General features: G+C 49.5%; 12 non-coding genes across 12 annotated transcripts; all 12 read right to left on the bottom strand.

Annotated features, from left to right (window-relative positions):
• Positions 1-344: 344 nt before the first annotated feature.
• TRNAV-CAC (transfer RNA valine (anticodon CAC)) lies at positions 345-417 on the bottom strand. The gene has a single exon. It is a non-coding gene; the product is annotated as a tRNA-Val (tRNA).
• A 1712-nt stretch (positions 418-2129) lies between these two features.
• TRNAV-CAC (transfer RNA valine (anticodon CAC)) lies at positions 2130-2202 on the bottom strand. The gene has a single exon. It is a non-coding gene; the product is annotated as a tRNA-Val (tRNA).
• Positions 2203-2304: 102 nt separating this feature from the next.
• TRNAV-CAC (transfer RNA valine (anticodon CAC)) lies at positions 2305-2377 on the bottom strand. Its single transcript has one exon. It is a non-coding gene; the product is annotated as a tRNA-Val (tRNA).
• A 5066-nt stretch (positions 2378-7443) lies between these two features.
• Positions 7444-7516, bottom strand: TRNAV-CAC (transfer RNA valine (anticodon CAC)). Its single transcript has one exon. It is a non-coding gene; the product is annotated as a tRNA-Val (tRNA).
• Positions 7517-7613: 97 nt separating this feature from the next.
• TRNAV-CAC (transfer RNA valine (anticodon CAC)) lies at positions 7614-7686 on the bottom strand. The gene has a single exon. It is a non-coding gene; the product is annotated as a tRNA-Val (tRNA).
• Positions 7687-7782: 96 nt separating this feature from the next.
• TRNAV-CAC (transfer RNA valine (anticodon CAC)) lies at positions 7783-7855 on the bottom strand. Its single transcript has one exon. It is a non-coding gene; the product is annotated as a tRNA-Val (tRNA).
• A 5048-nt stretch (positions 7856-12903) lies between these two features.
• On the bottom strand, positions 12904-12976 carry TRNAV-CAC (transfer RNA valine (anticodon CAC)). Its single transcript has one exon. It is a non-coding gene; the product is annotated as a tRNA-Val (tRNA).
• A 98-nt stretch (positions 12977-13074) lies between these two features.
• TRNAV-CAC (transfer RNA valine (anticodon CAC)) lies at positions 13075-13147 on the bottom strand. The gene has a single exon. It is a non-coding gene; the product is annotated as a tRNA-Val (tRNA).
• A 103-nt stretch (positions 13148-13250) lies between these two features.
• On the bottom strand, positions 13251-13323 carry TRNAV-CAC (transfer RNA valine (anticodon CAC)). Its single transcript has one exon. It is a non-coding gene; the product is annotated as a tRNA-Val (tRNA).
• Positions 13324-13425: 102 nt separating this feature from the next.
• Positions 13426-13498, bottom strand: TRNAV-CAC (transfer RNA valine (anticodon CAC)). Its single transcript has one exon. It is a non-coding gene; the product is annotated as a tRNA-Val (tRNA).
• Positions 13499-18536: 5038 nt separating this feature from the next.
• TRNAV-CAC (transfer RNA valine (anticodon CAC)) lies at positions 18537-18609 on the bottom strand. The gene has a single exon. It is a non-coding gene; the product is annotated as a tRNA-Val (tRNA).
• A 101-nt stretch (positions 18610-18710) lies between these two features.
• TRNAV-CAC (transfer RNA valine (anticodon CAC)) lies at positions 18711-18783 on the bottom strand. The gene has a single exon. It is a non-coding gene; the product is annotated as a tRNA-Val (tRNA).
• Positions 18784-27409: the final 8626 nt, after the last annotated feature.

Below are 27409 nucleotides of genomic sequence, written 5' to 3'. Positions count from 1 at the left end.
CCCTCCGTTGCATCGCAGCATTCAAGGACACTCCTAGCTACGTGTATGTTAGTAAAAATGGATCTGTCTTTTATGCCGCAGGTCTGGTGTGGGCCAACAAGGGTTTTAATTACTGTTTGTAGTCGTCCGGCTAGCACTTTCATATAAATTTTGTAGTCTACGTTAGTTAAGCTTATTGGGCGGTAACACTCAACTGACTGCAACCTACTAGGGTCGTCCGATTTTGGGATCTACACCACGGAAACGGGAATGGAAGCAGGGATTTCTTGTTTGTTCTGGAGGCTGCGTCCGCGACTGCCAAACATTTTTCCACTGGGAATGCGAAAAAATAAAAAAAAAAACAATGTTTCCGCCCGGGATCGAACCGGGGACCTTGCGCGTGTGAGGCGCACGTGATAACCGCTACACCACGGAAACGGGAATGAAGGCAGGGATTTCTTGTTTGTTCTGGAGGCTGCGTCGGCGACTGCCAAAAATTATTCACCTGGGAATCATTTCATCATCATTTCATCATTTATTTGACCCTTAAAGGCCCCTGGGAGGGGGTATTACATAAGGGGGGGGGGGGGGAGTAGTACATTCATCATGACTCACATTGGTGGGGAAAAAAAGGAAAAAAAAAGAACAAACAAGAAAACACACACACAACAAAAGCATAAAGAGAAATAATGTCACGAAAGGGAAATGAAACCATTTATACAGCAAGATAACACACCAGACGTTCTTTAAACCTTACTGGATTGCTTTCAATGACAACCGATTCTGGAAGCCGATTCCAGTCTTGAATAGCGGCTGGCAAAAAAGATTTGTTAAAGGCATTAGTTGATCCGTGTAAACGTTGGATGCTCATGGAGTTGAATAAACGGGATGACGTGCGCACAGGAGGGACTAGAAGGGACTCGCGTAGGTTAGGAAAATTGTGATATAATTTGTGCAATAAACATAAGCGAGAAACTTTGCGTCTAAGGGCTAGTGGGCTGATAGCGATGAATGACTTGATAGCGGTAATGCTGTGCTGAAAATCGTAATCTGAAGTAATGAAGCGTGCCGCACGATTCTGAATGGATTCAATGGTGTTCAGTAAGCCTGGTGAGGAGACCAAATTGCTGATGAGTACTCAAGTTTAGTGCGAATGAAAGTCTCGTATGCTAGTTTACGGATTGATTGCGGAGACAGTGAAAGTGACCTTCTAAAAAAACACAGTGTTTTTGATGTATCAGCAACGAGTTGAGTGATGTGTTTTTCCCACGTCAGTTTGCTGTTGATTGTGACACCTAAGTACTTATATGATTCAACCTGCGAAAGGATAGTTGATTGAAGAGAATAAGGATACGTAATATTGGAATGCTTGCGTGAAATTTGCATAAATTTGCATTTAGTGATGTTCAGCTCCATCAACCATTCGGAACACCAATTATCTATTTTTTGTAGGTCATTTTGTAGGATAACCTGGTCGTCGTGAGAGGAAATGCGACGATATAACACACAGTCGTCAGCGAAAAGACGAATGGACGAAGATATGCCGGATGGGAGATCATTGATAAATATGAGAAAGAGCAGGGGCCCAAGCACAGAACCCTGCGGCACGCCTGAAATCACTTCATGAGTTGCTGAATGATAACCGCCGATGACGGTATATTGAAACCGGTTAGTGAGGAAACAGTTAATCCATGATAGTGTGAGGGGATCAATATTGAGGCAAGAAAGTTTTGACATAAGACGTCTGTGCGGGACGCGATCGAACGCTTTTGAAAAGTCTAAAAATATGACATCGGTTTGAAATAATGATTCCAAATGCAAATGAAGGTCAGTAGTGAATTCAAAAAGTTGTGTCTCGCATGAAAGACCGGGGCGGAAGCCATGCTGCTTAGAAAAGAAAAATGAGTTATTGTGAAGGTGGCTGGCGACTTGAGACTACATAATGTGTTCCATGAGCTTACATGCAATGCACGTTAATGAAATTGGGCGATAGTTGGACGGATTTGAGCGGTTTCCTGATTTGAATACTGGCACTACCTTGCTTAGTTTCCAGTCTTCCGGAAGCGAGCTGTCGGTTAATGACTGGGTGAATATGATTTGCAAGATCAGGCTAGAAATTATTTTAGTGCGAAGAAATAAAAGAAAAATAATGTTTCCGCCCGGGATCGAACCGGGGACCTTGCGCGTGTGAGGCGCACGTGATAACCGCTACATCACGGAAACGGGAATGGAAGCAGGGATTTCTTGTTTGTTCTGCAGGCTGCGTCCGCGACTGCCAAACATTTTTCCATTTGGAACGCGAAAAAATCGAAAAAACAAAAACAATGTCTCCGCCCGGGATCGAACCGGGGACCTTGCGCGTGTGAGGGGCACGTGATAACCGCTACACCACGGAAATTTTTTTTTCTTTATGGCCGATTCTGACGTACAAATCAAGAGGTTACAAGAAATAAAACATGGCGGCCACACTTCGGCCGACACGACTTTAAAATTTTTTTGAGCGACATTAATCCATCTAGTACAGTTATCCATTGTGGTAGATCAGGCAGTGCGTTGTACACATTTCTTAAGCGCACAACGCTCTCAATGAAATGTTCACGAACCGGGCGAACAACCAAGTCCGCGTGTTCGAACTGCATTCGTGTTTTCCACACCGCGTGGAGGCCCAGGACCATAATGAGGTCATAAGGTATTTCCTCTGAGCTATTCACACGCAAGAAACGTATGCCGTATGGATCCAGGGGTAACTGTTTTTTTAAAGTTCTTTGGAGTACATCCCAATGAAAGATCGGGTCCCAGCAGTCTAGAAATACGTGTTCTATTGTTTCGAGTTTCTTGCATAAAAAGCAGTCAGTGTTCCAGGGAATGAAGAGTCCTTTATCGTGAAGCCAGGTCTTAACTGGGAGGGTGTTTGTATGTAACTTGAAAAAGAACGATTTGGCGGAGGGTAGTATGGGCATTTTCTTCACTCTTTTTAGGACGTCCTGTCCTGGGCCACCGCGATGTGGAGAACGGTACAAAGGTACAGAGAGCATGACATCTACAAGGTCACTGTAGAGTTTTTTCTTTGTAACGGTTGACAGGTACTGCTGGGAAAAACGTGCATTCAACAGCCTATACGATAAGACAACTTCATACAGGTATCCAGTCACCCTTCCGCACATATTTTGAACAGACGAGACTACGAATCCAGGCAGAAGTCTATACAGTCTTACTTGTATAACTGTGCGCAGAAAGATATCATTCTGATCCCGTAAAAAAACAAAGCGTGCCATAATTTGTCGCAGAAACAAGTGAGCCAGGCCAAGACCTCCTTTCTTTACAGGCAAAAACAAATTCGTTCGACTGGACCGCTCCCAAGTCGAGGCCCAAATAAAAATAGCAAAAACCCGGTGCATTTTTTGAATGCTCATCCTCGCCGCACACAACACATTCATGACGTACCAGATTTTTGATATCAAAAAAAGGTTGCAGACAGTGGCTCTAGAAAACATCGACAGTTGCTTGCCTTGCCACCCATTCGCCTTTTCTTTAGCCATCAAGGCTTGATCCCTCCAGTATGGTTCAGGGTCGCGATAATTTCCGAGAGGCACACCAAGGTACTGCGTCGGTACCATTGACCAGGTGAGCCGACAAAAGGCTTCTGGTGTGTCCACCCAATCGCCATGCCAGAAGCCATGACTTTTATCCCAGTTTATCTGGGCTCCAGTCGCCTCACAAAACTTTTCGACGACATTAGTTGCCTCTCTAATGCTATCTTTGCTGGCGCAGAACACCGCGATGTCATCCGCGTACGCAGAATTTTGACTTCGGCAGCCTGTAGTCTGTAACCTTTTATGCGCGCATTATGTTCCATCGCCAGACAGAGTGGCTCAAGATAAGCGCCAAACAGCAGTGGTGAAAGGGGGCATCCCTGTCTCACCGACGTGAGCACGCACAAGCTATCAGTGAGCTCACCGTTAACAATAATACGCGCTGTACATTTTTTGTACGCCATCGTGACGCCTTCCATAATCACACTGCCCACATTCGTGTGTTCAAGTATGCAGAGCAATGCCTTGTGCGAGACACGGTCGAAGGCTTTTGCCAGGTCAAGCTGCATCATCGCGACGTGATCGCCCAGCGTATCGCAACACTCGAGCACGCTTCGAGCCACGTGCACATTCGTCGCGATAGTGCGGCCTTTAATGCCACAAGTCTGGTGTGGTCCAACCAACTTCTTAATAACGCCTTGCAGTCGCTTTGCTAGAACTTTGGTGAATATTTTATAGTCGACGTTAGCAAGAGTTATTGGGCGATATGAGCCTGGCAACAAACGTTTCTGAGCATCAGCACTCTTCGGGATTAGAACGATATGCGAGGTTGTGAAGGACAAGGGTAGACTTTTCCGGTCATACGCTTCGCTAACAACGTGATAAAGAACTTGGGCAACCTCAGACCGGAAGGTTTTATAGAAAATGGCCCCTAAGCCATCCGGCCCAGGTGCTTTCCCGACTGCCAGCTCATTTATTGCGCATTCTATCTCACTTGGTGTGATTGGTTGTTCTAGCTGTGTCCTTACTTCTTCGTCAAGCTTTGACATCAACGGAAGGAATTCTTTTTGGAAACAATCTTTAAGGTCCCGTGGATGGCTTAGAATTGCTTTAAAGTGCAATCGCTTGCTTAATTTCATTTCTGTTAGACGTGATGTTTTCACCTATAGCTAGTTGGCGGATTTCTTTTTGACATGCGTATCTTTTTTCATCTGAGAGAGCCCACTTGGTTGGCATTTCTCCCGCCCACAGCTTCTCGGACCTTGATCTCACTACTGCCGCCTTGTACTTCTCCGAATCTATCCGTTCAAGTTCAGTTTTCACTTCCTTTATTCCTCTAACACACAGACCAGGTTCGACATTCTCCATACTAACAAAGAACTGCAGTTGCTGGCGAAGCTTTGTCTCTGCCTCTTTCTGATTGCGTCGAATGACACTACTTCTTTCAACAGCCATTGTTTTTACTTTCTGCTTAAAATCTTCCCAACGAATGGCGTAACTTTCTGGCTCGCTTGCAGTCAAATTTTCCAGTTCTTTCGTTACAGCGTCGACAAAAGCTTCGTCATCAAACAGCTGCGCATTTATTTTCCACAAGTACCAGCTAAAGATTCGTTTTCTCTGCGTCTTTCCAAAGGCGGCCGTTACCAAGCAGTGATCGCTGTATGCGATGGGTTTCACTTCGTACTCGCTACACAAGGGTATCAATTCGTCAGAGACATATAATCTGTCTAACCTTGCATGGCTGTCTTCCTGGAAGTGTGTAAACTGCGGACGAGTACCGCTGGCGAAAACGCTACCAATATCTTCAAGGTCATATTCGTGCACAAGTGTATTAAGAAATTCTGCACTCTTGTCACGAACACGCGAATGTTTTGCGCGGTCATCAACATTACAAACACAGTTAAAATCGCCTAGCAGTATTATCACTTTCTGACAATTTAGGTACGCCTCAAGGCTTTCAAAGAATTCCCGCCGTTCCATGTCAATATTCGGCGCGTATACACAGATGACGCGACACTCCAATTCGCCAAAGACGATATCAGCGATTAAGAGGCGTCCACTGTCACATGAAAATACTGACTGCACGCAGATTCCAAAGTTGTTGCGTATGAATATGGCGCAACCACCTGATCCACCAATCGCGTGAGAAATACACACATCGAAATGAGCACGAAAATTGGACACCATTCGGTCGGTGAGCTCCTGGCTCTCAATTTTTGTCTCTTGGACTCCCACTATATGTAAGTCATTATCTAAGAGAAGGCGACTAAGCTGACATTGTCGTCGTCTTGCTCCAAGGCCCCGTACGTTTAACGTCGCTACCCGCCGTAGCGCTCTTTCGATATTAACCGCCATGGCTACACGGTAGAATGGTGCCCATTACACTAGCCCAAGGGTCGGTGCTCATGATACTGTGGCGATAAGCGCGTCGAAGGCCAGGAAAAAAAAAATAAAACTCTAACCAACAAAAAAGGACACTCCAAGTAAACTTGGCACCTCTTTCCAAGCCCGAACACGAAAAACGAACCGCTCAGGATGAGGGCCATGGCGTTTACGGAAACCCCTCTATACCCACCTTAGCTAGACAAACTAAATTTACGGGGGCGGTTTACCCGCCTGCCGCGAATCAACCGGAATGGTCGGTCGCGGCTTCAAGGTAGACCTCCGCATACCTGGGGCTTTGGTGGGTGGCTCGTCTCCGCCCCCGCCGTCCTCCTTCGTCCCAACGCTAAGGGTCTTGTCGTGTGGTCGTTTCCCCGCCAGCAGGCTGGCTGAAGCGCTAAGGATGTCCATAACCTCGGGTTCTGAGGTGCTGGGAGCCGCTTCATAATCAACTGAGGTTTTCAGCTCGGCGCTCGGAGCTGTCGAAGAATCCTGCAGAGGCGGTTGTTGCTGCTCTGCAGTAACCGCTTCGGTTCCGGGTTGCTCCTGCTGCGGCAGTGGAATCGCTGTATTTTCGGCTACCTCCGTTAATTCTTGCACTTGCCACCGATGCTGCATCCTCCACGTCCGCCTCGTCCATGAGCAGGTTTGAGGCGTCGTCGGTGGTTGTCAGTCCTGTTACGCTGGCATACGTCCGCTCGCACTGGCTGCTCTCAAGACCAAAGCGTCGGCACGCACTGCACTTAGGGATGCGGCAGTCGCGACGAATGTGGCCCGTGCCACGGCACCGAAGGCAGAGCGGAGCCCTGCCTGGCACGACCACAAGGGCCAACTCTCCGGCGACGCTCACCTGGTGCGGCAGGTCGTCCAGCTTTACGCCCGGCTTCAACTTCAAGGTGACCAGTCTGGTAGTTGAGCCCTTATCTGCTAGGCCATGCACCCGCCACCGCTCTCGGCCGACGTCTGTGACCTTCCCGTACGGCTCGAAGGCAAACCGTACGTCGTCGTCGGGCACGCTGTGCAGCAACCAATGCACTTTCATGCGAACATCCTGGTTGGCAGGATCAATTACGATACAGCGGCACTTTATCACCAGCAGCTCACCCATGCCGACAATCTTTTTCACCGCATCTTCGTCCTTGAAAGTCACCGCCCACACATGGCTCATGCGGTAGGCTCCGAGGGCAATCACTTCCGGCAGGAGCGATAACCCGGCGAGCGCATCGCGAAAATCTTCTGCCCGATATGGCCGGGCCCTAACATCACAGTGTAGAAAAACGGTGTTCAAAACAAAACGCCCTGTTGGCAAACTAGGCAAAACAACTTGGTAATCATTGTCAAAAGCAATATTCCTGTTACCGCGGCCCTGCTGGGCCGCTGAAGCCGCTCCTACGGAGCCCATGACACACGTCCGTCACGCTCGGTGGCCGGAAATGGAATCACACCACGGAAACAGGAATGGAGGCAGGGATTTCTTGTTTGTTCTGGAGGCTGCGTCGGCGACTCCCAAAAATTATTCACCTGGGAATGCGAAGAAATAAAAAAATAATGTTTCCGCCCGGGATCGAACCGGGGACCTTGCGCGTGTGAGGCGCACGTGATAACCGCTACACCACGGAAACGGGAATGAGAGCAAGGATTTCTTGTTTGTTCTGGAGGCTGCGTCGGCGACTGCCAAAAATTCTTCACCTGGGAATGCGAAGAAATAAAAAAAAATAATGTTTCCGCCCAGGATCGAACCGGGGACCTTGCGCGTGTGAGGCGCACGTGATAACCGCTACACCACGGAAACGGGAATGAGAGCAGGGATTTCTTGTTTGTTCTGGAGGTTGCGTCGGCGACTGCCAAAAATTCTTCACCTGGGAATGCGAAGAAATAAAAAAAATAATCTTTCCTCCCGGGATCGAACCGGGGACCTTGCGCGTGTGGGGCGCACGTGATAACCGCTACACCACGGAAACTTTTTTTTCTTTATTGCCAGGATTATAGTCAAAATGAAAGGGTACAAGGCGTAAAACATATCAGCCACACTTGGGCTAACATGACACTAAAATTTTTTTCAGAGACACCAATGCATCCAGACAAGCAATCCATTCTGGTGGATCAGGGAACGCTCGATAAACTTCTCTGAGACATACGATACTTTCGATAAAGTGGTCTCTGACAGAACGCACGACAGGTTCGGCATGTTCAAACTGCATTCTCGTTTTCCACAGCGCGTGGAGGCCCAGGACCATGATAAGATCGTACGGTATATCGTCCGAAGCGTCTACCGGCAGGAATCGTATTCCATATGGGTCAAGAGGCAACTGTTTCTTTAATGTGCGCTGGAGTACGTCCCAATGGAAAATCGGGTCCCAGCAGTCTAGGAATACGTGCTCTATGGTTTCGGGCTTTTTGCATAAAAAGCAGTTTGTTGACCACGGTATGAAGATTCCTTTTTCCTGAAGCCAGGTCTTAACTGGAAGTGTGTTGGTATGTAGCTTAAAGAAAAAGGTTTTAACTGAAGGTAATCTTGGCATTTTCTTTACTCTTTTGAGTACGTTTTGTCCAGGGCGCCCACGGTGTGGTAAACGGTATAACGGTACAGGTAGCATGGTGTGAACAAGGTCCTTATACAGTTTTTCCTACTAACACTACACAAGTACTCCTGTGAAAACCGCACGTTTAACAACCTGAAAGCGAGCACTACTTCGCGCAGATAACCAGTCACAGCGCCACATGTGTTCTCACATGACGTCACAATGAATCCTGGGAGAAGTCTACGTAGCCTCACCTTCATCACGGTGCGGAGAAAGGGGTCATTTTGATCCCTTAAGAAAAGAAATCGTGACACGACTTGCCGCAAAAACAAGTGAACCAGGCCTAGCCCACCACACTTGACTGAGATAAAGAAATTAGTTCGGCTAGATCTCTCCCAGGTCGAGGACCGAATGAAAATAGCGAGGACACGATGGATTTTTTGTATGCTCGTTCGCGATGCACACAACACGTTCATCACATACCATTTTTTTGAAATTAGGAAGACATTGGAGACAGTCGCACGGGAAAACATTGACAGCTGTCTTCCCTGCCATGCATCAGCCTTTTCTTTTGCCTTCGTTGTTTGATCGGTCCAGTATTGTTCAGGATCACGATAACACTCGAGGGGCGCACCGAGGTGTGGTTTAGGAACTGTTGACCAATGAAGGCGACAAAATTGCTCCGGCGTGGCGTCCCAGTCTCCATGCCAAAATCCATACCTTTTGTCCCAATTTATCTGGGCTCCGGTGTATTCGCAAAATTGTTCAACAACAGCTGTGGCTTCTTTAATGCTTTCTTTGTTTGCGCATAATACGGCGATATCATCCGCGTAGGCCAAGATTTTTATTTCTGCCTCACGTACTCTATATCGTGTTATGTGTTCATTGTTTGCAATTGTCAAACATAGCGGCTCAAGGTAAGCCGCGAACAGCAAGGGCGAAAGAGGGCATCCCTGCCTCACCGACGAGCGAACGCTCAGGCTGTCTGTCAGTTCCCCGTTTACGATGATTCGCGTTGAGCAGTCAGTGTACGCCATTCTGACGCCTTCAGTGATAACGCAGCCTACGTTAGAATGCTCTAAAATGCAGAGCAGAGCCTCGTGCGAGACACGGTCGAAGGCTTTGGCCAGATCAAGCTGCATCATCGCAACGCGCTCGCCAAAAGCGTCACAACACTCGAGGACCGTTCGCGCGACATGCACGTTTGTTGCAATGCTTCGGCCTTTGATGCCGCAAGTCTGATGAGGCCCTACCAACTTTGTTATAACGCGCTGAAGTCGTGTCGCTAAAACCTTCATAAATATTTTGTAGTCCACATTGACAAGGGTTATCGGGCGATAAGACCCTGGCAAGAGACGTTTTGCTTCATCGTCACTCTTTGGTATCAGCACGACGTGTGACGTTGTGAATGATACAGGAACTCGCTTTTTGTCGTATGCCTCAGTGATGACATTGTGCAAAATCTGAGCAACAGAACAGTTGAAAGCTTTATAAAAGGCAGCTCCTAGGCCGTCAGGCCCGGGTGCTTTACCAAGGGACAGGTCATCTATTGCGCGTTCTATTTCACTGACGGTTATTGGTTCTTCCAGTTGCGTCTGTACTTCTTCGTCCAGCTGTGGCATAAAGGAAAGAAATTCTTTCTGGAAGCTGTCTTTCGTATCGCGTGGGTGACCTATCAAGTTCCGAAAATGCTCGGCCATCACTGTCTTGATAACCTTTTGGTCAGTCGTGATCTCGTTTCCGTTGGCAAGCTGCCGGATTTCTTTCCGACATGCGTATCTTTTTTCGTCAGATAGTGCGCGCTTTGTTGGCGTTTCTCCAGCTCACAGCTTCTCGGATCTTGCTCGTACAATTGCCGCTTTGTATCTTTCTGTGTCTATAGTTTCGAGCTGTGTTTTCACCCGCCTTATTTGTTCAGTACATTTACCGGGCTGAATGTTTTCCATGCTTATCAAGAATTCTAGTTCCTGGCGAAGTTTTGTTTCGTTTTGTTTCTGGTTGAACTTAATAATGCTGCTTCTTTCGATGGCTATTATTTTAACTCTCTGTTTAAACTCTTCCCATTCAACTCCGAACTGGTTTGGCTCCAGTGTGAGCAACTTCTCTAATTCTTCCGTTACTGCGCTAACAAATGCATCATCTTCCAAAAGCTTCACGTTAAACTTCCAGAGGTTCCAGTTGAAGCGACTTTTGTTTTGCCTTCTTCCAAACGTTGCAGTTACCAAGCAGTGGTCACTGAACTGGACTGGTTGCAGTTCATATGCTGCACATGAAGAAACCAGTTCGGGTGATGCGTATAATCTGTCTAATCTCGCGTGGCTGTCACGCTGAAAATGGGCGTACTGAGGACGTGTACCATTCGTCAATACGCTACCAATGTCTTCTAAATCATAATCATGCACCAGGGCACTTAATACTTCTGCGCTCTTGTCCCGAACTCGTGTGCGTTTAGCGCGATCATCCATTGTACATACGCAATTAAAGTCGCCCAACAATATCAACACTTTGTGACAGTTAAGGTAGGCTTCAACACGTTCAAAGAAAGATCGACGCTCGGTCTCAACGTTGGGTGCATAGACACAAATGACACGGAAAGATAAATCATAAACAGCAAAATCAACAACTAAAAGGCGACCACTTTGGCATGACAACACTGACTGTACACAGATCCCCAAGTTATTACGGATGAATAGGGCGCAACCACCTGATCCACCATTCGCATGACAAACGCATACATCGAAATGCGTACGGAAATTGGACATCATTCGGTCGGTCAGTTCTTGGCTTTCGATTTTCGTCTCTTGTACGGCAACTAAGTGTAATTCTTTATCAAGAAGAAGGCGGCTTAGCTGACTCTGTCGCCTTCTTGCACCCAGCCCCCGGACATTTAACGTTGCTACGCGTAGCATTTCCCCGAGATTAAGAACCATGGTAACACAATGGAATGGTGCCCATCTCCGGAAAAAATTCTCGCTCTCCAGGTCTCTGTGCCCATATACACACCGCAAGTCTGCCAACAAAATATACACTGGGGCCTGCAGGAAGAACCTTGGTGCCAACAGCACCTTGCCTCGACACGAAAAGAAAACGGCACATCGACACAGCCATAGAGCTTAGAAATCCCCCCGTTCCCATTATGACGAAGGCAACACAAAGCTACGGAGGCGGTTTACCCGCCTGCCGAGAGTCGACCGGAATGTTCGGTCGCGGCTTGAACGATGCCCGCCTACCTGGCGTTTTCTGCGGCGGCTCGTCCCCGCCGCTTTCGTCCCGCTGCTGCAGCATGCTGGTGGTGTCTTCATGCGTCCGCTTCCCGGCTGCGGGACTCGCTGATTCACGGGACGTGTCCATCTTCTCTGCCGCGGTGTGGTCGTCGCTCACGTGCGGTTCAGGCTGCTTTTTTTCCACGCCTTTCGGCGTAGCCACGACGTCCTGGGCAGGCGGTTGTTGCTGTTCCGCGGCGCTTGCCACAACGACAGGTTTCTGCGTAGTTTGCAGTTGAGGCTGAGTTGCCGTTGGCAAATGCGCTGCTTGTCTGCCTCCCGCCGACGATAACTCCTCGACGTCCGCCTCATCTCGACGTCCGCCTCCTCTCTAAGCGCTGGCACCGTTGCGGCAGCGTATGTGCGGACACACCCATCTTCCGAATGTCCGAAGCGTCGGCAGCGTGAGCAGCGAGGTATCTTGCAGTCACGTCGGACATGTCCGCTTCCCTGACAACGCAAACACTGCATGGGCCGCCCAGGCACGACCACAAGGGCAAGCTCACCGGCGACTCTTATCTGGTGGGGGAGGTCGTCCGCCTTCATTCCAGGCTTCAGCTTGAGCAGAACTATCCTTGTGGTGTAGCCCTTTTCTTTCACTCCTTGCACTCGCCAACGCTCACGGGTTACCTCCGTCACGTTCCCGAAGGCCGCAAACGCAGTCCGGATATCTTCGTCGGCGACGCCGTGCAGCATCCAGTGTAGCCGCAGTTTCAGCACGTGGTCCTCGGGGTCGAATATAAGACACCGGCGTCCTTTAACTGGAAGCTCCTTGAAAGCCGCCAATCGCTTCGTTGCTTCAGCGCTGTTGAGAGTCACCGCCCAAACATGGTTGATTTGGTACGCCCCCAACGCCACAACGTCGGGGAGCGCACGCGCTTGGGCGAGGGCGTCACGAAAGTCTTCGACCTTGTAAGGACGCGCTCGCACGTCGCCGTGCAAAAACACCGTGTTGAGAACAACACGTCCTGTTGGCAGAGTAGGCAAAATAATCTCGCAATCCTTATCTGCTTCAATGTCGGACCTGTTTCCGCGGCCAGCAAGGGCCGCTATCGCCGCTCCACCGGAGCTCATGATTCTGCGACCGTTCACGCGTGGCCGGAAACAGAACGAAACACCACGGAAACGGGAATTAGAACAGGGATTTCTTGTTTGCTCTGGAGGTTGCGTACGCGACTGACAAAAATTATTCCCCTGGAAATGCGAACAAATAAAAAAAAACAATGTTTCCGCCCGGGATCGAACCGGGGACCTTGCGCGTGTGACGCGCACGTGATAACCGCTACACCACGGAAACGGGAATGAGAACAGGGATTTCTTGTTTGCTCTGGAGGTTGCGTACGCGACTGACAAAAATTCTTCCCCTGGAAATGCGAATAAAAAAAACAAAACCAATGTTTCCGCCCGGGATCGAACCGGGGACCTTGCGCGTGTGAGGCGCACGTGATAACCGCTACACCACGGAAACGGGAATGAGAGCAGGTATTTCTGGTTTGCTCTGGAGGTTGCGTACGCGACTGACAAAAATTCTTCCCCTGGAAATGCGAACAAATAAAAAAAAACAAAATCAATGTTTCCGCCCGGGATCGAACCGGGGACCTTGCGCGTGTGAGGAGCACATGATAACCGCTACACCACGGAAACGGGAATGAGAACAGGGATTTCTTGTTTGCTCTGGAGGTTGCGTACGCGACTGACAAAAATTCCTCCCCTGGAAATGCGAACAAATAAAAAAAACAAAATCAATGTTTCCGCCCGGGATCGAACCGGGGACCTTGCGCGTGTGAGGCGCACGTGGTAACCGCTACACCACGGAAACGGGAATGAGAACAGGGATTTCTTGTTTGCTCTGGAGGTTGCGTACGCGACTGACAAAAATTCCTCCCCTGGAAATGCGTTTCCGCTCGGGATCGAACCGGGGACCTTTTTTTTTTATTGCCTGACTTCGGCAAGAACAACAATACACAAATACACTTACAAAGCACAATGAGCAATAATTAACAACACTATCCGCCTGACGGGGCGTGGCTTCGTCACGTTAAAACTCTTTAAGCGTCACCAAAGGCTCCACTCTTTCGAGCCACTCGGGAGCTCCAGGAGCAAGTTTCTGACCTTCAATATACCTATGCATGCACTCCCGAAAATAGATCCGTGCTGGCTGGGCATCAGGATCGCGATTATATCCTGCCATTCTGGAGCGCCAAATACAATGGAGGCCCATTAGCATAATAAGGTCGAATGGTGTCCCATCCTCACTCTCTACAGGCAAGTACCGAATACCATGAGAGTCCAGCGGTAATTCCTTTTTTAAAGTCCTTTGTGAGATGTCCCAAAAGTATACCCCCTCCCAACAGTGCAAAAAAACGTGGTCTATTGTTTCTGGTTGTTTACAAATTAAACAATGGGATCCCCAAGGTAGAAATAAATGCTTCCCTTCCAAAAATTTCTTTACTGGTAGTGTTCCGGTATGTAATTTAAAGAAAAATGTTTTTGCACTTGGTGGCACCTGCATCGCCTTCACACGCTTAAGTACGTCGCGTCCCAGGCCTCCATTGTATAAGGCCCTGTACATAGGTTGTGGAAGAACTACATCACACAAATCCTTGTACAACTTCTTCCTGTTAACAGAAGATAAATATTCATACGAAAATCGAACAGACAGGAATCGAGCACTCGCGACAACCTCTCTAAAGTAGCCAAAAATACGTCCCGAGAAACTTTCGGTTGAGACAACAAAGTCCGGCAGTGCATTTCCGAGCCTTAATTGGCACACAGTGCGCAAAAACGGATCACTTACATCGCGCACAAAACAAAATCTGCTTACAATCTGCCGCAGAAATAAGTGTCCCATACTCAGGCCACCGTCCTTCACCCGCCTAAAGAAATTGGTACGGCTGCAGCGTTCCCAGTCCGCAGCCCACACAAAGACGGCAAAGATCCGGTGCAGTCTCTGTACGTTCATCCTTGCACAATGCAACACTTGCATCACGTACCACAGCCTAGACATAAAAAACAGATTACACACTGTGGCCCTTGCGAAAATTGAAAGCTGTCGCCCTTTCCACCTCTCCACCTTTTCACGCGTGGCTTGCGTCTGGGCTTTCCAGTACGAATCGCTATCGCGATAACCATCCAGCGGGACGCCTAAGTACTTTACTGGGGTCGTCACCCAGGACACGTTTGCAAAATTGCCGCGCTTCGTTGGCCATTCTCCGTGCCAAAGCCCCAGGGACTTTGACCAATTCACTTTACTACCGGTGACCTTGGTGAATTCTTTTACGCATGCCACGGCCTCGGTTACACCTTCCCGGTTCACTGTGAGCACCGCGACATCATCCGCATAAGCCAGCAGCTTAACTTCTGCTGCCTGTAGCTGGAAGCCTCGAATTTTTTCACTTTCCATGATATTCAAACATAACGCTTCAATGTAAATGCAGAATAGAAGAGGGCTGAGGGGACAACCCTGGCGCACCGAACGCTGCAGGCTAATGGGGGCCCCCAAACTCTTATTTACAATTAATCTTGTCGTGCAGCACCGGTACGCCAAGGCCACTCCCTCGCAAATAATGGACCCTATATTCACATGGTCGAGTATGCAGAACAAGATATCGTGCGAAACACAATCAAATGCCTTCTCAAGATCTAGCTGAAGGATGGCTACACAGCTATTTGTGTTATCACAACATTCCAGCACACACCTCGCTCTATGAATATTGGAAACAATAGAGCGTCCCTTGATCCCACACGTCTGGTGGGGACCGACTATATCTTGAATTACTGACTGTAGTCTACGGGCTAAAATCTTCATGAAAACTTTATAATCTACGTTTGTGAGGGCGATAGGACGATATGCTGTGACCTGCTTTAACTTTTCTGCTTCATCGGATTTAGGGATTAGCACTGTATGGGATTTACCATAAGACGGGGGCAATTCATTTACTTTGTAGGCTTCATTATACACTGCTGTCAGTACTGGCACTATTTCGTGTTTGTATGCTTTGTAAAAAGCCGCGCTTAACCCATCAGGTCCAGGAGATCTTCCCAGGTTCAAATTTTACATCGCGTGCTCAACCTCTGACGCAGTTATCGACAGCTCCAGCCTTTCTTTCTGTTGGTCATCTAATCGCGGTAAAGCACCAAGAAACTTTTCCTTGAATGCGCTCACATCCACTTCTTGCTTCGCAAACAACCCCTGATAATATTCAAGAAATGCCTGCTGGATATGCCGCTGTCCCCAGATAACACCCCGCCCCATTCAATCTTTTCAATGTGGTTTCGCTGAGCATGCGTTTTTTCGATTCCTAGAGCTCGTTTTGAAGGTGTCTCCCCAACAGCGAAATCTTGCACCCTAGCCCGCACAAGTGCACCGCGATAGCGTTCTTCCTCGAAGAGTTCAATTTTGTGTTTTATTTTTCTAATGTCGTCCATCCATTTGCCTGGCTGTTCGCTTTCTTTTTCGAGAAGTTTACCCAGTAAGGATCTTAAATTATCCTCCTCACGCCTCTCTTCTTGTCGTATACAGCTTGACCTTTCGATTGCTGCTATCTTTATTTGTTGTTTGCAAAGTTCCCACTGCTGCCATACTTTCAGTTGCCCGCTCGGCTTTAATTTGCTGATTTCTTCGTTTACTTTCCTGCTAAAGATGTCGTCTGTAATGAGCTTATTATTTAATTTCCACATCTCCCAAGAAAACTGATTTCCTCGTTTCTTTGTCCCTATCCCACACAACACTAAACAATGATCAGAAAATGATACCGGTACTACACTGTAGCTACTGCATTTTGTAATAACGTCCTGCGACACATAAATGCGATCTAGCCGCGCATGGCTTGACCGCTGAAAATGTGTAAACCTCACACAACGCGTGCCTTCTAAACATTCCGCTACATCATCGAGGTTGCACGTGTCTATAATTTCTGAGAGTACCTCAGTGCTTCTGTCCCTAAACGCCCGTGCACTGGTTTTGTCACAGCCTCCGAGGACGCAATTGAAGTCGCCCTTGACGATCAGGGATTTCTCACAACTGAAGTACCTTTGAACGTTTTGAAAAAAGGCTGTCGTCTCATCCACTGCATTTGGGGCGTACACACAAATGATGCGCCAATATGTTTTGTTGTACAGGAAGTCAATCAAAACAAATCGACCCGATAGACACGCCGTATATGCCTGAACCTCAAGTCCCGGTACATTCTTTACAAAAATGAGACAACCCGCACATGTGCCTACAGCGTGGGCTGCTACTGCAAAAAACCTAGACGTGAAACGTCGCACCATGCTCCGGGTCTCTTCTTCCCCATCAATTTTCGTTTCCTGCACTGCCAGGACGTCAATGTCATGCTCAGTTAAAAGGCGGTACACCTGGCTCTGCTTCTTCTTGCTTGACAGTCCCCTGACATTAAGTGTACCGACTTTTATGGGGAACGCATGAGCCATTTTCATGCAGAAGAAAGAGGCCGGGAACATGGTGCTTACCCTTCGCGTCTAGCGCTTGGCTAGACGACATCATTGACACCGGAGCCATCCGGTGCTGGTGCCAGGCCTGGCTGCGGGGGCGGTTTGTCGAGGGCTCTCCTCTCCGTTGACACATTTGGTCGTGGCCGGATGGAGGACCGCCGTCCTTGGGTCGTTTTTGCCGGCGGCTCCTCGACGCTGGGGGCTTCCGCCTTGTCTCCTTCGGTTCCGGTCTGGGCGTGTGGCCGCTTCGCTGGAGCAGGGACGCTGGTCGTGCGGGCGCCGTTCTGGTCAAGGTTCTCCTCGGTCAGAGTCGCTGGCTCGGTTTCTGGGAGCGCCGGCCCGCTTGCTTCATCACTCGACGCCTCCGTCTCCTTTTTAGAAGATTCCGCCCCTTCAGGTTTCCGTCCGGCATCGCTGCTGGAAGGTCCCAACAGCCCGTCGAGCCTGCTTGCTTTTCGGGTTTCTCTATGCCTTTCGCAGATTCTTCGGCCTCGACTACATCCATGAGAAGTTCCGCGCAGTCGTCTTTCGATGCACCGCCCGTAGCCACCGCGTAAGTGCGGACACACTCGTTATCCGCGTGGCCGTACCGCATACATTTCGTACAGCGGGGAACCTTGCATTCACGCCGCACGTGGCCTGTACCATGGCAGCGCAAGCACTGCATTGGACGCCCAGGCGCCACGACAAGAGCCAACTCTCCGGCGACGCGTACCTGGTGTGGCAGGTCTTCCACTTTCAAGCCGGGCTTCAACTTCAATAGGACAGATCTTGTTGTTGAGCTCTTGTCATTGACGCCTTGTATCCGCCACCGCTCACGCGTAACGTCGGTCACTTTGCCAAACGCCGCGAATGCCGTCCGGATGTCGTCGTCGGCCACACCGTGACGCATCCAGTGTAGCCGCAGCTTTACCTGCTGGTCTTCGGGGTCGATGATGAGGCAACGGCGTTTCTTTACTTGCAGTTCATTGAAGGCGAACAACTTCTTAGCTGCCTCCGTTCTCCGCAGGGTAACCGCCCACACATGGTTGATTTGGTACGCCCCCAACGCGACCACGTCGGGGAGCGTACCGGTCTTGGCCAGGGCATCACGGAAGTCCTCGACTCGGAACGGCCTCGCTCGCACATCGCCATGAAGAAAAACGGTGTTGAAAACAACACGTCCTGTTGGCAGTGTCGGCAAAATAATCTGGTAATCCTTATCATCGCAGTCATCGGTCCTGTTTCCGCGGCCGTCAAAGGCCGCTATCGCCGCTCCACTGGAGCCCATGACTCTGCGATCGTTCAGCTCGGCTGCCGGAAGCAGAACGCGACAGGGATTTCTTGTTTGCTCTGGAGGTTGCGTAGGCGACTGACAAAAATTCCTCCCCAGGAAATGCGAACAAATAAAAAAACAAAAACAATGTTCCCGCCCGGGATCGAACCGGGGCCCTTGCGCGTGTGAGGCGCACGTGATAACCGCTACACCACGGAAACGGGAATGAGAGCAGGGATTTCTTGTTTGTTCTGGAGGTTGCGTCCGCGACTGCCAAAAAATCTTCCTCTGGGAATGCGAACAAGTAAAAATCCAAAAACAATGTTTCCGCCCGGGATCGAACCGGGGACCTTGCGCGTGTGAGGCGCACGTGATAACCGCTATACGACGGAAACGGGAATGAGAACAGGGATTTTTTTTTTCTTTATTACCGACTTGGCCGGAAAAACGAAACCCAAAAATGCAATGACATGACAATAAAAGCACTGGTCAGTTTCTAGCTAGTGCACGATGATAAAATGGGTTAAATGATTTTAGTTGGTCGAGGACAGGCAACCTCTCAGGTTGTGGAGCTCGCTGTCCGAAAACTTCCTGTGTGTACATGATGCTTTCAATGAAATACTGATGTGCAGGATGCACAACAGCATGTTCATGCCTGACATCCATTCGCGTGCGCCATAGGCTATGCATGCAGAGCAACATTAGCAGGTCGCAAGGCACTTCACCTGTTTCTGCACATGGTAGGAAGCGTATTCCAAAAGGCGTCAAAGGTAACTCTTTTTTCAGGGTGCGTTTCAAGACATCCCAAAGAAAGACAGCGTCATGACAGTCGAGAAAGATATGCTCTATAGACCTTTTTCAGTTTTAGCCTCGCTCCCAGCGCGCCGAACACAGCCATGTTGCTTTCCTCCTCTCTGGCTGGTTCGAAAAGGCGGTGTCCGTGCGTCCTGTGCGTTCTCTGCGGTTCTCCGTGTTTACTGTATGCAGTTGCTTAGCTGTAGTAGCCCGATTTGGGTGTATGTGCGATTAAAGCTGAAACGAGGTATTCGGGAAACCACTGCGCGGTCGTCTGCTGTTCAAACTACAGGAAGCGAAGGCGGCTTGAAGCGGAGCAGCGTGAAGAACACAGAGAGCCACGCCGGCAGTGCGGTTGCGGGCTGTTTCAGCTACACATACCTTACACGTGAGCACCTACTGCTGATGTTGCTAAGATATGTGTCGTCTGTGGCCCTTGCAAAATCAAAACATAAGTAATAATTCGGGGAAATGGTGCAGCAGCACTGCGGGTTGCGTGAAACATTTCTGTTATAACTGCCGACACTGGCGACTGATTATTAACGACAACGGCACTGTAAACATAGCTATTTGACAGTACTTGAAAGCCATGATGCATTGCGCAGATGCCACAGCTGTTTGCTTGCAGTAAATATCCGATAAACCAGCAGGACTTAAAAAACTGAAGGCCGCAGCTTTGACGTGTCCATCTTGCATCGTGACACCTCATGCTTCGACCAAATACTATTTTCAACTAATGCCATAATGCAAAGTGCGATTGTTTAAAAAAAAATGTGCCTATTGTGGATGTGCAATCAGCAGGCACGCAGTGTCCACCCGACCACACGCACGCGCTTTCTCGCTCTTTCGGCATTAATCAGCGGCCGCACCCGAGACGGACCAAGCGGACCAAGCAGATACGCCCCTCAAAAACTGTCACAACAGGTGCACCAGTTTCTAGTGTATGAATTACATCGCGTTCGAAGGCCAGATGCCTCTCTACTACACCTTTTTCCGAGTTTAGCGGAATGTCAGACGACGCGAAGCTCCACATCCAGTTTCCTCTGTTCCTGCGACACTTTGCTTCGACGCACGGCGCCGACGGGTGCACTGGCGCTCCGAAGAGCGCTGCCACACACTCGCATGTTCACGCTAAGAGTGGACCACCCTACATTTGCACGCTTCACCAGTTATTTTACCGTTAGTACAAAGTAATCAAGAAATTTATGCAAAGCCAAAAGCCGCAACAGAATTTTGTGCGCTTATGTGCTCCAGAGGTGCCTTCTCCATGTAGCACTACAGAAAGTGCCGTTTTTTAGGACAGTGCAGAGGGAAAATGTAATGAAAGACGCGGTAGAACGCAGTTTCAACCTTTCGTGTCACCGGCGCAACGCAGAGCAGACCGCTTGAGCGCTTGACAGCAACACTGCTGTTAGCTCGGAAAGGAGCGGTTTTTCTTTTATAATTATAATTACAACATAGAAGCGCTCAGCAAGTTTCGTGCTCGCATTGATAAATGTCTCCTTCATAGATACCATAAATCCGTTAAATGAATTGCGCACACTTGCGTAGAAGCGCACCTCCAAATTCGATTTTCTGCACAACTTGCAGGCAAACATCCGCGTCGCCGCTCGCCGAACCACGGGCCATTTTGTTCACAGTTGCTCAGTGCATACAGTTCAACACTTTGCAGGTCAAAATCGTGCAAAAATGAACACTCGGATAAGGCTGAACAGCGCGGCGAGTACTCGCTGCCTGTGTTGCAGCGGCAGCCACCCAAGCCAGCATGGCGGAGAAATCGGCCAGACGCAAGACGGCGCTGCTGTCGAAAGATGGCCGCGCGCACCTGAAAAAGGTCTATAGTTTCCACTTCTTTGCAAATTAGACATTCCACTGACCAAGGTACAAAAAGGCCTTTGCTCTGCAACCATGGCTTCACTTGGAGGGTTCCAGTATGCAATTGAAAAAAGAAAGAACGCACTGAAGGCTTCACCGGCATTCTTTTGACCCTTTTTAGCACATCGCGTTCGCGACCCAAAAGATATGCACTGCGATAAACAGGCACTGGCCGAAACACATCGAGCAGGTCCTTGTACATCTTTTTCCTTGTTACAATGGCTAGATACTCATCGGAAAATTTTGACCGAAGAATACGCACTGCTGCAACAACTTCTTGCAAGAAAGCACTTAACCCACTCCGACCTGCAGACATGGATGACACAACATAATCAGGCAGTGATTCTGACAATCGCACTTGTATAATAGTTCGCAGAAAATCATTATCTTGACGCAAGAAAAAGAATCTAGTCACTATCTGCCTCAGAAATAAATTTGATAATCCTAGCCCCCCGTTCCGCACCTTATGGAACAGATTGCATCGGCTGGTACGTTCCCATGTTGACGACCAAATAAACGTTGCAAACACTCTGTGCAACCTTTGCACTGAAGTCCTTGGCAAAGTTAACGCTTGCAGAACATAGAAAATCCTCGCTATTAAAAACATGTTGCACACCGTAGCTCTTGCAAACATGGAAAAGTTGTGACCGCCCCATTTGCCTGTCTGAGCTTTGACTCGTTCTGTTTCATGGGCCCAATATTCTTTGCTTTCTGTGTAGTTGGTTAGCGGCACGCCGAGGTACTTTCCTGGCGTGTCTACCCACTTCATTCGACAGAATACTTCTGGCGTGGCCTGCCACTTTCCATGCCAAAAACCAAAACATTTCTGCCAGCTTATCGCACAGCCACTTGCATCACAAAAATTTACGGCTTCTCTTACCACTTCTTGCACGCTTTCCTGGTCTCTGCAGAACACTGCTATATCATCTGCGTATGCCAATACCTTCACTTCATTATGACAAAAGGCGTAACCTCGAATGTTTTGCGTAGTTAACAGCTTTAAACAAAAGGGCTCCAGGTAAAGTGCAAAAAGCAGTGGAGAAAGAGGGCAACCCTGCCTCACTGACGACAAGACAGGAATACTATTACTCAGGCGCTTATTAATTATGAACCTTGATGTATAGCCATTGTAAACCATTTTCACGCCATCAGTGATGATACATCCTACATTCACATGTTCCAACAGCGCGAACAAAATTTCATGTACAACTTTATCAAACGCCTTATGCAGGTCTAGTTGGATCATGGCGACACGACCCTCCGTTGCATCACAGCATTCAAGGACACTCCTAGCTACGTGTATGTTAGTAAAAATGGTTCTGTCTTTTATGCCACAGGTCTGGTGTGGGCCAACAAAGGTTTTAATTACTGTTTGGAGTCGTCCGGCTAGCACTTTCATATAAATTTTGTAGTCTACGTTAGTTAAGCTTATTGGGCGGTAACACTCAACTGACTGCAACCTACTCGGGTCGTCCAATTTTGGGATCAACACCACGTGGGAGGTTCGGAAAGACGGCGGAGTTAACTTTCTTTCATAACACTCGCTTATTACGCGTTGTAATGCTATTGCCATTTCTGTTTTCATAGCCTTGTAAAGTGCGGCACCGAGGCCGTCCGGCCCAGGCGACTTGTTTAAGCTCAGCTGCTGTATTGCAGCTTCGATTTCTGCTGCCGTTATGGGCTCCTCAAGTACCTGCGCCAGGTCATCCTCGACTCTTGGCATTAGCGACAGGAATGCAGTTTTATAGCGTTCAACATCGGGCGTTTTAAGGCTGAACAAGTTTTGGTAATATTCCAGAAACGCCCTTTCAATCATCTCAGATTCGGAAGTTACGTCATTGCGATAACAAATTTCCTTTATCTCTTTCGAAACTGCATACTGTTTTTCGTCGCTGAGCGCCCTTTTTGTGGGCGTCTCCCCAAGCCAAAATCTTTCGCTGCGCGCCCTTATCACTGCACCTCGATATTTCGTTTCATCTATTAGTTCAAGCTTAGTTTTGGTCTCTTTTATTTCTTGTCTGTACAACCCCGGCTTGACGCCTTCCATGCTGAGCATGAAATCAAGCTCGGTACGAAGTTCCTTTTCTTGCTGTTTTTCCTTACGCTTTAAAACACATGCTCTTTCTATAGCGGCCACTTTCACGCCGGATTTAAATTGTTCCCATGTTTGTATAAAGTCTGACTCTTTTTCTTACAAGCTTTTGACTTAGTCTTTTAATTTCTTGCTAAACTCCTCATCCTCCAACAATGAGTCATTAAATTTCCATCATTCCCAACTAAACTTGACAGTTCTTTTCCTCTCCCCAAGAGTGATCACGACTAAAGAATGATCACTGAAGCTGACGTGCACAGTCTGGTACTGGGAACACAAGGGCACAACCTCAGAAGGAACGTAAATTCTGTCCAACCTTGCGTGACTAACGCCTTGGAAATGCGTGTACTGTGCTTGTTCTGAACCTTGCATTATAATGCCAATGTCTTCCAATTCTGCTTCATTAATCATCTCAGACAGCAGCTCGGCACTCGTGTCCTGCAGGGTTTTGTTGCTTGTTCTATCTTCAGGTCTACACACGCAGTTAAAATCTCCAAGCAATAGTACACGCTTTTCTGTCAGCAGGAAAGGTTGAACACGGCGAAAAAAGGCATCTCGTTCGGGAATTCTATTAGGTGCATATACACACACAGCTCTCCACTCTACACCAGAAAAGTAAAAATCGCATGCTACAATCCGGCCACTTTCACAGGAAAATACAGTTTCCACGGCGACTTTGCCGTTTCGAGTTAAAATCAGACACCCTCCCGACTTTCCTTCTGCATGGCACGCGCAAACACTGAACTGTGCACGGTAAATTTCTGCCATCGCATCTGTCAACTCTTCGCTTTCAATTTTTGTCTCTTGAACAGCCAACAGATCGATTTCGTTTTCGAACAAGAGACGCTTAAGCTGATTTTGCCTCCTTCGCGCAGAAAGACCTCTCACGTTCAGTGTGGCAATACGCAAGCAAGATGTTATTTGAGACGCCATCTAAATGGTTGGGATTCGCCGCTCTCGAAGTGACATCGGTTTGCAGCTCACCTCATCAAAAATCCTTCCAGTTTGCAAAGTACGGCGGTGTCAGCACTGAACCCGATCGAAGACCGGGTTACCAACACGAAGACCCTGCAAGGCACCTCCGCTAAGGCGGAGGGACACCCGACGAAGTCCTACGATCAGGAGGGATGTTCGGCTTGGGCTTGTACGCCGCACGTCGAACAGGAGGCGCTTTGGGAAGAGGTTCCTCATGGTCCGTCCCGTCGTACGCCTTGTCATCAGCTTCGTCGTGCGTCCTCTTCGCTGGCAAAGTTGACGCCGCGGGCATCTCCGTGTCAATGTCCTTCTCGTCGGTCGATTCCAAAACCGTCTCAGGTGCACCTACCGCAGCATCATCTGCTTTTCCCGCGTCCGCCTCAGTTCTGGTGTCAGGCACAGGTGGTTCTTCTGAGTTGGCAGCCTCATGTTCCGTGGGAAGCGTTGCTTTTTCTGAAGCTATGCTTTTCGGTACTGCGTCTTCCCGACTCTCACGGGTCGCCTCTACCGCGTCGACTTCGTCCATAATATGCTCCTCAGTAGTATCCCTACGACCAGGACCAGCTACGGTAGCATATGTTCGCACGCACTGGGCGTCGTCGTGGCCGAAGCGACGACAGAGCCCACAACGTGGCACACGGCACTCCCGACGTATGTGTCCGGTGCCGCGGCACCGGAGGCAGAGCGGAGCGCTGCCAGGAACGTGGACGAGTGCGACGTCCTCTCCAACACGCAGCTGGTGCGGTAAGTCCTCGATGGTAACGCCCACCTTCAGCTTCAATGTCACTGAGTGCGTAGTAGACGACTTGTCGACGCCGCCTTTGACTCTCCACTTGTCCCGAGTTATGTCGGTCACTTTTCCAAAAGCCGCCAGAGCTGCCTTCACGTCGTCATTTTTCACGCCGTGTAGCAGCCAGAACAGCTTCAGCCTGACGCCCTGGTTGCATGGGTCAATGACCACACAGCGGTGGTCCTTGACGTTGAACGCCTCCGCCTGTAGCATTTTGTTTTAGAGCGCAGCTCTTTGGCGTCCGTTCCTGGGTTTCGCGTCGTCGTCGGCGTTGTCGTCGGCCTCGTAACCAGCTCCGCCCCCCTTTCATCCCCCCAGCGCTAGCAGCGACCGACTGATACCGCTGGATGCCGCTGACGCCGCTAGAGAGTCAAGATAACGTGACTGCATAGAACACCGTCGCCGCCATGCAGAAAGAGGAGGAAAGGGTCCCCCCCCCCCTGTTCTTGTGTGGCGGATAGGGTGCTCTTCAGTTGCCGACGCGCCGGTTATTTCACGTAGGCCCCGGCACGTCGACGAATACGTGACCACCTTCCCACGGCTAGACCTGGTTCTTAGCGCTGCGGAAGCGAGGGTATCATATTGTTTGTGTCGGCATCGGCGGCGTTGTCCCTGAAACCAACTCCGCAGCTGGGGTTGACTCACTATCGGCGTCAGCGGCATCAATCAGTCGCTGCTATCTCTTCGCTCCTCCCTTTATCGTGTTGTCCGCTTGCTGCGCGCGCTTCTGCCCCCATCGTTTGCCGCTGGGTGTACACGCCGCCCCCCTCCCCCCTCTTCCTGCGAGTCTCCGGTTGTCAAAGCGCCGGCTCGAACTTAATTCCTTTCTTCGCTCCTCCTCCAATGCAACCCCTGTGCGGTGGCAATCAGAGAGCCAGATCGGTGGCGGCGGATCTGTATATGTGCACCGCCCGAGCCGAAATTGCGAATACGTGTGAAAAATAAAAAAAAAATTCTGTGATAGCGCATACATGTGTTGCTCGATTTCTTTGCCTCAATCTATCGAAAAGGTGAAACAGCTTATTTGCTGCGCTCAAATTTCGCATTAGGAAGTAACGTAATCGTCGGTAATTTTTTTTTATTATTATTGCCTGCTCAGACACATACATCACAAGAAAACAAGAGAAGTATACACACACTTAATGGTACGTGGCGTTGGTATGGGCTAAAACCGTCAACCAAACCTTGGCTGATGTAAGGCGCTAAAAGCGTTTCATATTGTTACGTGGCCCGAAGTCTATGTCGGCACAAGGACGACCGGAGCACAGGGTCCAGATCACAGCTAGCCCCGAGCGGCAAGCGCGCACACACCGGGCACTTCCTCTGCGTCGTCTTCACGGAGATTATCCGTTGCATGGCCCCTCGGTCGGAAAGGCACCGTCTCGGTGCTCATCAGGGCGGTGAGGGGGACTGCAAAACGTAGGGCTTGAGGCGAGAGACGTGCACAACATCGGTCTGATGCTGAGAGGACGTGGCACCGGGGAAGGCCGGAGCGATCTCGTAGGTGACTGCGGTGACTTGGCGCAGAACACGGTACGGGCCGATGTAGCGGGACAGAAGTTTTTCAGAGAACCCCACGCGGCGAGATGGCGACCAAAGCAAGACGAGGGAGCCAGGGGTGAAGGAGACCACACGGTGACGGCGGTTGTAGAATTCCTACTGAGAGGTCTGGGAAGCGAGGAGCCGGGAGCGTGCGAGTTGGCGAGCGTGGTCAGCGCGGGTAATGGCGTCGTGGGCGTATGCAGATGGCGGAGCAGTAGAAGTGGGAAGCAGCGTGTCCAGAGGCAGCAGGGGCTCGCGGCCATACAAAAGATAAAAAGGGGAGTAACCGGCAGTGTCATGGCGGGAGGAGTTGTAGGCGAAGGTCACATAGGGGAGAGCGGTATCCCAGTCGCGATGGTCCGGAGAAACGTACAGTCGGGGACAAAAGTCTCCGGACCACGTGTTCCTCTAACGAAGCCGATAGCTCTGCTATTGGTCGGCGACTGGAGACCACACTTGTGGAGGTAAAAGTTAAATTTTTGTTCTTTCATATCCACAAGTGCGGTCTCCAGCCGCTGTCTGATAGTAGAGCTATAAGCTTCGTTTGAGGAACACGTGATCCGGAGACTTTTGTCCCCGACTGTACATAGCCAGCATATCGGTGAGAGTGCGATTGAAGCGTTCTGTGAGGCCGTTCGTCTGCGGGTGGTAGGCGGTGGTGAGCTTATGCTTCGTAGAACACGATCGAAGAATGTCAGCGACAACTCTGGACAGAAAGCATCGGCCTCGGTCGGTCAGCAGTTGACGGGGAGTTCCATGATGTAGGATAAGGTCGGTCAAAAGAAAGTCGGCAACATCAGTAGCCGTACTGGTGGGCAGTGCCCGTGTGATCGCGTAACGGGTAGCGTAGTCAGTGGCAACAGCTATCCATTTGTTGCCCGAGGCGGATTCCGGAAATGGTCCCAAAAGGTCTAAGCCAACGCGATGGAAAGGTTCGGGTGGGACGTCAATG

The sequence above is a fragment of the Amblyomma mixtum genome, chromosome 1, assembly GCF_055824585.1.
Source record: "Amblyomma mixtum isolate Tamu chromosome 1, ASM5582458v1, whole genome shotgun sequence".
Taxonomy (NCBI): Eukaryota; Metazoa; Arthropoda; class Arachnida; order Ixodida; family Ixodidae; genus Amblyomma; species Amblyomma mixtum.
This window is presented reverse-complemented; position numbering and strand designations above follow the sequence as displayed.